This window comes from Rutilus rutilus (genome assembly GCF_951802725.1).
Source record: "Rutilus rutilus genome assembly, chromosome: 25".
Lineage (NCBI taxonomy): Eukaryota > Metazoa > Chordata > Actinopteri > Cypriniformes > Leuciscidae > Rutilus > Rutilus rutilus.
Window position 1 is genome coordinate 23,034,911 of NC_140229.1, and position 9,668 is coordinate 23,044,578.

Consider the following 9,668-nt stretch of genomic DNA (forward strand, 5'->3'; position numbering starts at 1 on the left):
ATACATGAGCCCAGGGCTACTGCCCTTGGGACATAAGTGTTGGAACCTCAGCACGCACGGCGCTTTACATAGGGTTCCCGTAGGGTAAGCTAAACTTACGCAACACAAGAGAACTCTCGTAAGAGAACGACACATGGTTACTAACGTAACCTCGGTTCTCTCTAGAGAGGGAACGAGTGTTGCGTAGCCTGCCGTGCTTGTGCTGCGCTATGGTTTCGCTTCCAGTCGACTGAAATCATAGTGCAACCTGAGCGATGGGTATTTATAGGCTAAGGCCACACCCATCTTGGCGGGCCATGACGTAGCGCGAGGCGAGCCTCTCATTGGCGCTGACGTCATGTCTGAGGCACTGATAGGTTGCAGCAGTTGCCGCAGAGCAGCCAATAGGCGCGCGAGTTGTCTTGCCTAGGTCTGCTTGCTGCAGCAAATGCGTTTTACATTCTAAAAATTAAGGATAATTTTTTGCTTCAGTATTCTCGAGAAAAGGAGTTTTCCCGTAGCGTAAGCTAAACTTACGCAACACTCGTTCCCTCTCTAGAGAGAACCGAGGTTACGTTAGTAACCGAGTGTCGTCTTCAGGTATCAGCACTTCCAATTAAAATTTTAAGATTTTATTTATTAAATAAAAGGGTCAAGTCAAGGATGAAGGATGTGATACTACTCTATAGGTACTCAAGATTAACATGAGATTGGCAGAAAAAACAGGTTACTGTCGTAACCCCCGGTTCTATTAAACATCAAGTGGAGAGATCCACCTATGGGAAGGACATCCATACCTGACCTCTGCAGAAGCACCCAATTGCACCAAGTCTGGCTTTTGCAAATCTGGACTTCTGCAAATATCAGAAACTGAGCACTGAAATTATGTGAGACCACGCCCATCACACCAACCTTTAAACACTTGCCACTTACAACCATATAAGGACCTGGCATTCTGTATTGTAGCAACCACACACGGGGGAAGCCCTAGTGCGCTTAGGTTTTTCCTCTCATGGGCCAGGCCCAGAGAGCCACCCTGTTCAGAGTGTGGATGATAAATCTCCCCATTCACTTGAGACAATAGGTCTGTGTGGAGGGGGAGGCGCCACGGCAGGGCATATAACAGAGGAATTATCTCCGCCAGCCATGGTGCTTTGGGAGACGCATTTGCATGGAGACCAAGTTCGGCTCCAAGCCCGGGAAAATCACACTCTGACTGGGTGTAAGGTTGCTTTTGTTCTCATTCACCCTGAACCCGAGAGATGTGATGTGCGTAAGCACGCGGCAGGTGTCCTGCAACACTTTTTCCTTAGATTCGGCTATAATAAGCCAATCGTCTATGTATGTCTAAATCCAAAGACCTGACATTCTCAGGGGAGCTAAGCCTGCCTCAGCACACGAAGGGAACCCGAAAGGAAGAACCGTGAATTCATAACATGTGCCATGATAGGCGAAACAAAGAAACTTCCTGTGTAGTGAATAAATGCTTCTTTTCATATTGAATTTCATATTGGTCTGAACCAGTTGTTCCGTTTTATGGTGTGGGCGAGCGAGACATGAGTTAACATTCTTAAATTGTATATCCTCAAATGTTTGTTTAACATTCAGGGACCCAAAATAGGGCGGAGAGAGCCGTCCTTCTTTGGAACCAGGAAATAACAAGAGTAAAATCCCTGATTTATCAGATTGGGGGGCACCACCTGAATCACTCCTTTGTTTAGAAGGGAAGAAATTTCCTCTTTCAGAATGCGAAAAGAGGACATTTTTCTCCTCCTTGTGACGAATTAATTTGATATGTTTGTTTTAATGTGTTTTTTTGTGTTTTGTGTTGAGGAACACAGAGGCAGAAGCTTTTATTAATTGGGTGAGGGGAACAAAGCGTGTGTGGTGTGGTGACACTGCTTGTGCACTTTTCCTTACAACAGACCACCTGAATGTGGGGGGAGAACACACAACGTCCACTGAACACATGGGCTGGGCAGGGTGGTTATGGAATTACCTTTGTGCCAATAATAATGAGCGTAACTTTTCAAGAAACTAATGGAAAAATAAATTGAAAATGAATAAAATATCTGTGAAACTGAGAAAAAAGAAAAAAATGAGAAAAAAATCACAGGCAATTTTTTTTTACTTCGTTTTTAATACACTGCATGTTTTGCTAACTGTTTTCACATCTTTCTTTCGCCGGTCTGAACTTACAAATGTGCTCCCATAGTTTTCATTTATGCTTCTGAAGTTTTTGTTTACGCCCCTGAGTTTTCATGGAATTTGAATGGAAAAATTTCGTTTTGAATGGAATTATGGAAATAAATGAACTTTTCCATGATATTCTAATTTTTTGGAAAGGGTCTGTATCTCTCGCGGGGGCTGGGCTGGCAGCAGTGTGTTCTCATTGGCTACTGAGTTTTTGATTGACAGCTTCTTGACCTGGAAGTGAAGACATTAGTTTTGTGTTTATATGTGTGGATGTAAGCGTCTGTAAGCACAGCTTTCAATTTCATTTTAGTGATATTAAGTTATGAGTTTTGTTTTTTACATTTAATCTGTATTTATCTGCTCCTACTACTTTGTTAACAGCAGCTTTTAGGAGCGCAAGAGATCTATTCAGTCTATTCAGGAGTACATTAAAGTAGTGTATATAATACTGAAAATAATACTGAAAATATTGTATAGTGTCCAATGTTTTCGAGACACCCCTCGCTGCAGCCTGTAGCACGATGACGTAGCTAGATCAGATCCAATATGTACTGGATGGTGGTGTGTTTTGGCGACGTCATAGACGCATGCGCAGTACCGATCTCTGGATTATAATGCGGTGATCTTAATTGACATGTATGCTCAATATTTATTTATTTTATTTTTTTAAACAACAAAACAATACAACACAATTTTAGAGCCAGGGGAGCAAAGAAAACACACACACACACACACACACACACACACACACACACACACACACACACACACACACACAAATCAAAATAAATAATAATAAATCACAAGAATACAAGAAGTTTGTATCAATAAAAGATTTTGAAGACAGTACACAAATTAACAGTCTTAATAGCTTTTCCATTAGTACTAGAATGAATAGTAGAAAAGTAATTTTCGAATTCTTTAAGGAATACTGAGAAAAGAGGCTTTTTGTTAGAAAACTTACACTTATGGATGTGAAATTTGACTAATAAAATTAACAGATTAATTACAAAAGCCTCCTTAATCACACTGTTATCATACTTTGAATATCCAAAAATTACATTTTCAAAATGCAAAACTAAATTAGAGAGTACCTTTTCCTTAATAAACATAAACACTTCATACCATAACTTTTTCACATGACTACAATGCCAGAAAATGTGGGGTACTGTTTCCAAGTGCAAAGAGCAAAACGAGCAACTTGCAACAATGTCTGTCTTAAACTTACTAAGGAAATGTTTGACAGGGTAGAATTTGTGCAATATCTTGAAAGAGATTTCTTTCACCTTGTTTGTAACAAAAAACTGATGAGGTAATAACCAGACACTTTCCCAATCAAGGTCATTAACAAATTTAGTCCAATAAGCAATATAGAGCAAGTGCAGAAGAAACTCGTCATACGTCATAAGTTATCCTTGAGAGTTAAACAAATGACAAACTAAAACGATACCCTTTTCAAACCAGCTTTTTAAAAAAAATACTTTTGTGTTTATACAAAATAAAACGGTTATTCCAAATAAAAAAAACGGTACAGAGAGAAGTTGTGCTTGTAGATCAGTTTCCAAGCCAATAAAGCTCGAGCATGAAAGGCAGAAAGTTTCACTGGCAATTTGTCAATAATATAATATAATCACACATTAGTAAAAAAGAAAGACCCCCAAGTCGGTCAAAAATAAAATTAGGAATAAAATAAAATTTTAACCAATTAATTTTGAGGGTATTAGTATGCTCAATATTGTGTTGAGATGATGTTCTAACCTGTGTAGTAGTAGTACTGATAAATAGTAATAAGTAATTATTGATGAATAATTATTTACATAAATGTGATGCTTAAGTTATCCTAGTTTCTCTCTACATACATGCAAAATAGTTAATTTTACAACATTTTAAATCACATGATTTTAAACCTAAATTTGATGGATTAATATCATGTGGTCACCGCAGTTTTTTTTTTTTTTTTGTTAATGCGTGTATATAGAACATTTTAAAATTAAGCCATTTTATTTTATTCAGGTCATATTTGCTGTTGGGTGGAAGCAAAAATGAGTCAAGTAATGAGTCTCTGTAATTTTAATCCTAAAGCTACAATACAATATGGTCTGTAAACAACTTAACATACCAGTACACATTCAAGGGAAAATGCAAAAATAATAACAGCATCAAGAAAAGAAATCTTGTCAGATGTCAAAAAAAAAAAAAAAAAAAGTGCTTAAAGATATTTCGTCTGGTAAGAGTTCCTTCTTTAATGGCTAATTTTTCCACAGTGATCTGTACATAAGGTTCCTTTTAATTTGCTGTTCAGTGTCTGCAGGACATATATGTTAAAAACCAGAATCCACAAAATGTAATGCACAGTATTCTCATGATATACATTACTATACAAAATGCACAAGAACAAATACAGAATACATATTTAAAATTCATATACATTTTAAATGATGCAATGATCATTTGAATATTCCTGTTACAGTCAAAGTAACAAAACAGTGACTGGTACAAAGATAGTCCACCCAATTTTTTTTTTCTCTCACCATTTACTCATCTTCATGCCATCCCAGATGTATATGAGTTTCTGTCTTCACACTTGCAGAGATGGATTACTTTCCTTAAAATCTTAATTCGTGTTTATTTGTAAAAAAAAATAAAAAAAAAGTAAAATGCATCTGGGACAGCATGAGGGTGAGTAAAATATTTTAGAATTTTTATTTTTGCGTGAACTATCCAGTTAACATTCAGATGCCGTTGGTATGCTAATCCAAGATCAGCATAGACTAATAAGAATAAAGTGCAACTTCTTGTGTACTTGTGAACTGTGTTTGTTGAGCTCCAAAGAAATGAAAATATTTGCATAATATCAGGTGTCTGAAGATCAAGATCCCAGTCATTCAAAGGTGATGTGTCTGAACAAAGTAAGATTATTGTCTGATGGGGACAGTGGATCTCTGGTACTATCACACAGCATCAGAATTTTGTTTATGGAAAAGTTTCTCCACTCCCTGGATAATGAGAAAGGAAATGTATTATAATCTAACAATTCAAACTGCTTTGAACTCCCACATAACAAATTGCAGACTTAAAATATTGATTTCAAAGTAATTCTATTTTTTTAAGGGATTTTACAGTACTAAATAAATATACCTCATGCACCATTTATTATCTGTAATATTGTTGTGTAACCAGTAGATGGCTGTATAGCCCTATATATATATATATATATATCCATGGCTGTGTGTATTCCATGGTTTCTGGATGTTTTCAGTCATAAATACTTGCTGGATTAGGTTTTGCATTTGGACATATATTTATTATTAAAGACTATTAAAGATTAAACATTTTGCTCCAAAATGTTCATTTGAATTGAGCATTTTTAAATTATTAATATTCAAACTAGCTACAATACTCATACTAGCTACATATAATAGCTTGATCAGTCACACAAAAGTAATCAGAATAAATATTGACTATATATAGGCCTACTTCAAAATAATTGAGTGTTTACATATCATGAACAGAGACGTGATCTGTGGTCAAGTCGTGTCTCCTCTTTCAAAAACTCTGCATCGCAAATTAATCAGCAATTTAAAAATTCAGGTTTAAATGGCTTTATTGCCATGGTAAAAACTAAAAAGGCTTTACATTGCCAAAGTTGAATCAGGCAGTGATTGACAGTGCTCTGGTCCAATAGCATCGGTTGTCTGATACAGTACTTTTTGTACTGTAGGCTACAGTACAGATACTGTACAGTACTCTAGCCCAATGTTGTTTGGGGTGGCTGGGGGGAAATATGATCTAATCAAAGCAAATATGATCTAATCGAAGACTGTAACTGATGTAGATAAACCAAGCGGCAACCTCCCTGTCTCTCTCTTGAAACCAACACGGAAGTGAATTCAATGGCAATTCATCGACTGGCCGCTTGAGGCTGGGTGCAGAAGTGAGTCAAATCTGTATCTCCCCCATGTTAAAATACCCAACTTTACAGCAGAAAAAAACTTACTCGGTTACTAACGTAACCTCGGTTCTCTCTAGAGAGAGGAACGAGTACTGCGTAGAATACGCTAGGGGAAAATCCTTTTCCACGAGAATACTGAAGCCAAAAAATTATCCTTAATTTTATATTAATGTAAAACGCGTTGCGGCAGCATACAGACATAGGCGAGGCAGCTCGCGCGCCTATTGGCTGGTCTGCTGGCAACTGCTTAAGCCTATCGAGCGAGACCTAGAGTGACGTCAGACCCAATGAGGGCGCTTCGCGCCCTCTGCGTCACGTCCCGCCGAGACGGCCGTGGCTGGTCTATAAATACCGCTCGCAGGCATTATTTCTCTGGTTTTTCATAGTCGAAGCAACCAGAGCGCGTGCAGGCACGGCAGGATACGCAGTACTCGTTCCTCTCTCTAGAGAGAACCAAGGTTACGTTAGTAACCGAGTCCGTTCTCTTACGAGAGATTCTCTCGTACTGCGTAGAATACGCTAGGGGAACCTACTGTAAAACGCCGTGCGTGCTGGGATCTGATACCATAGACTCAAGGGCGACAGCCCGGAGTTCATACAGTACATAATCACCCAGGGGACTCACAGGGAATCCTGGAAGAGAGGGGGGGTTAGCCACTATCTTCCTTATAGCAGCATAGAGCAAGGATAGCAATACTCAATAGCTGCATAACTGACAGCGCCAGTTATGAGATTTTGGCCATACTAGACCGACAGTAGTCTGGCCTGTAGTGCGGGAACCTCTAGGTTGTAAAACCTTATAAATGTAGACGGAGAGGCCCAGCCTGCCGCCATACAAATATCTTGCAAGGCAATCCCACTTGACCATGCCCACGATGAAGCCATGCTTCTCGTGGAGTGCGCTTTGACACCCAGCGGGCACTGCATGCCCTTGGTTGTGTAAGCTAGCGCTATTGCGTCCACTACCCATCTGGATAGGGTCTGTTTCGAAGCGGCTAGTCCCTTAGAACGCCCGCTGAACGAAACAAAGAGCTGCTCCGTCTGTCTGAAAACAGACGAGCGAGACACATAAGCTCTTAACGCCCTGACTGGGCAAAGGGAGCTTTCGTCCATATTTCCTTCAGTGACCGGCAGGGCAGACAGGGAAATGACCTGTGCTCTGAACGGTGTATTGAGGGATTTAGGAACATAACCGTGCTTAGGTTTGAGTATAACTCTAGAGTCATTCGGCCCAAATTCCATGCACGTCGCGCTTACTGAGAGCGCGTGTAAGTCCCCTATGCGCTTCACTGAAGCGAGAGCCAGAAGAAACGCCGTCTTGAAAGACAGGTGTTTAAGATCAATCTTCTGCAAGGGCTCAAATGGATGACCTTTCATGGCTTCCAGTACCGTAGAAAGGTCCCATATAGGGACTGTGGGAGGTCTGGGAGGATTCAGTCTCTTAGCTCCTCGAAGGAAGCGAATGACTAAATCGTTCCTTCCAATAGACTGGCCGAGCGTGGTCGAAGAGAACACTGCTATGGCCGCTACATAGACTTTGAGCGTGGAAGGGGACCTGCCCTTATCCAACAGCTCCTGTAGGAAGGAGAGAACCTCCGTCACACCGCAATGCAGGGGTGACACACCACGAGCTGTGCACCAGCTAGAGAACACTGACCATTTTGAGGCATAGAGACGTCGCGTAGACGGAGCTCTGGCCTGTGTGATAGTGTTTAACACTCCCTGTGGGAGGTCAGCGGGTACCCGTTGATGGCCCACACATGGAGGGACCACAGCTCTGGGTGAGGATGCCAAATCGAGCCGTTGGCTTGAGAGAGGAGATCCCTCCTCAGAGGCACTGGCCACGGGGCGGTGCTCGCTAACTGCATCACAATTGGGAACCAAGGTTGGCTCATCCAAAGTGGGGCTACAAGCAGCACTGAGCATCCTTCTTCCCTGACCCGTTCTACCACCTGAGTCAGGAGGGAGACGGGGGGAAAAGCGTAGAGAGGACGGCGAGGCCACTCGTGGGTCAGCGCGTCCTTGCTCTTCGAGAAAAATTCTGGACAGTGAGCGTTTTCTTGAGACGCGAACAGGTCTACTTCCGCTCTGCCGAATTTCTTCCACAGCAGCTGGACTGTCTGTGGGTGCAAAGACCATTCTCCTGTCGGAACCTGGTTCCTGCACAGTCTGTCTGGTCCTATATTTAGGAGCCCTGGCACGTGCGCTGCTCTCAGCGAGAGCAGGTTGCTGCAGGCCCATATCAGGAGGCGCCTGGTTAGCCTGTACAGAGTCAGGGACCTGAGGCCGCCCTGGCGATTTATGTAGGACACCACTGAGACGTTGTCTGAACGTATTAGCACGTGGTGTCCCTTTATGAGGGGACAAAAGCGCGTGAGCGCTTTGCTCACTGCCAACATTTCGAGGCAGTTGATATGTAAGAGCTTCTCCTGCTTTGACCATTGGCCAAAAAGCGGTCTGCCCTCGAGCAGCGCTCCCCATCCCGAGGTGGATGCGTCCGTGGACACCACCATCACTCTCGAGGAAGTCCCCAGGCTTACACCTGATTGGTACCAGTCTTTTGCCTCCCAAGGTTTCAAAGCTGCAATGCATGCTTGATTGACCTTGACGCGAAGCCGACCGGAGGCCCACGCTGTGCGTGGTACTCTCTTTCTGAGCCAGAACTGCAGTGGGCGCATGCGCAGAAGGCCCAACTGGAGAACTGAAGATGCTGAGGCCATCAGACCGAGCATCCTTTGAAAGGCTTTGAGAGGGACTATCGCGCCGCAGCGGAACGAGCCGGCTGCGCGCCGAATGTCCAGTGTGCGCTGAGATGACAGGCGTGCTGTCATTAGCAGCGAGTTCAGCTCTATTCCCAGAAAAGATATAATCTGTCTGGGGAACAGCGAGCTCTTTTCCCAGTTCACTGCGAGACCGAGATTCTCGAGGTGATCGAGTAAAATGGTCCTGTGCTCTACGAGCTCTGAGTGAGATTGGGCTAGAATCAGCCAGTCGTCCAGATAGTTCAGCACTCGTATGCCCCGTAATCTGAGGGGTGCGAGCGCTGCGTCCATGCACTTCGTAAATGTACGGGGTGCCAGGGACAAGCCGAAAGGCAGGACTGAGTACTGATATGCCTGGCCCTCGAAGGCGAATCTCAAAAATCGCCTGTGACGTGACTCTATCTGTATTTGAAAATACGCGTCCTTTAGATCTATTGACACAAACCAGTCCCTCTGGCGGACGTGCGCGAGGATTTTTCTGGTTGTGAGCATCCTGAACTGGCGCTTCATAAGCGCTCTGTTCAGCTGCCGCAGATCTAGTATGGGTCTGAGACCCCCGTCTTTTTTGGGCACCAGGAAGTATCTGCTGTAAAGCCCCCCTTCGCTTTGAGCTTGAAATAGGGGTTCTATAGCCCCTTTGCTCAACAGTTTCAAAATCTCGGCTCGAAGTAGATGAGCTACTTTCGATTCTACCGTGGTCTCGACGCGCGCCATGAAGCGGCGAGGGCGTCGGCGAAACTGCAGCGAATAGCCTTCTTTTATGATGTTCAGCACCCATC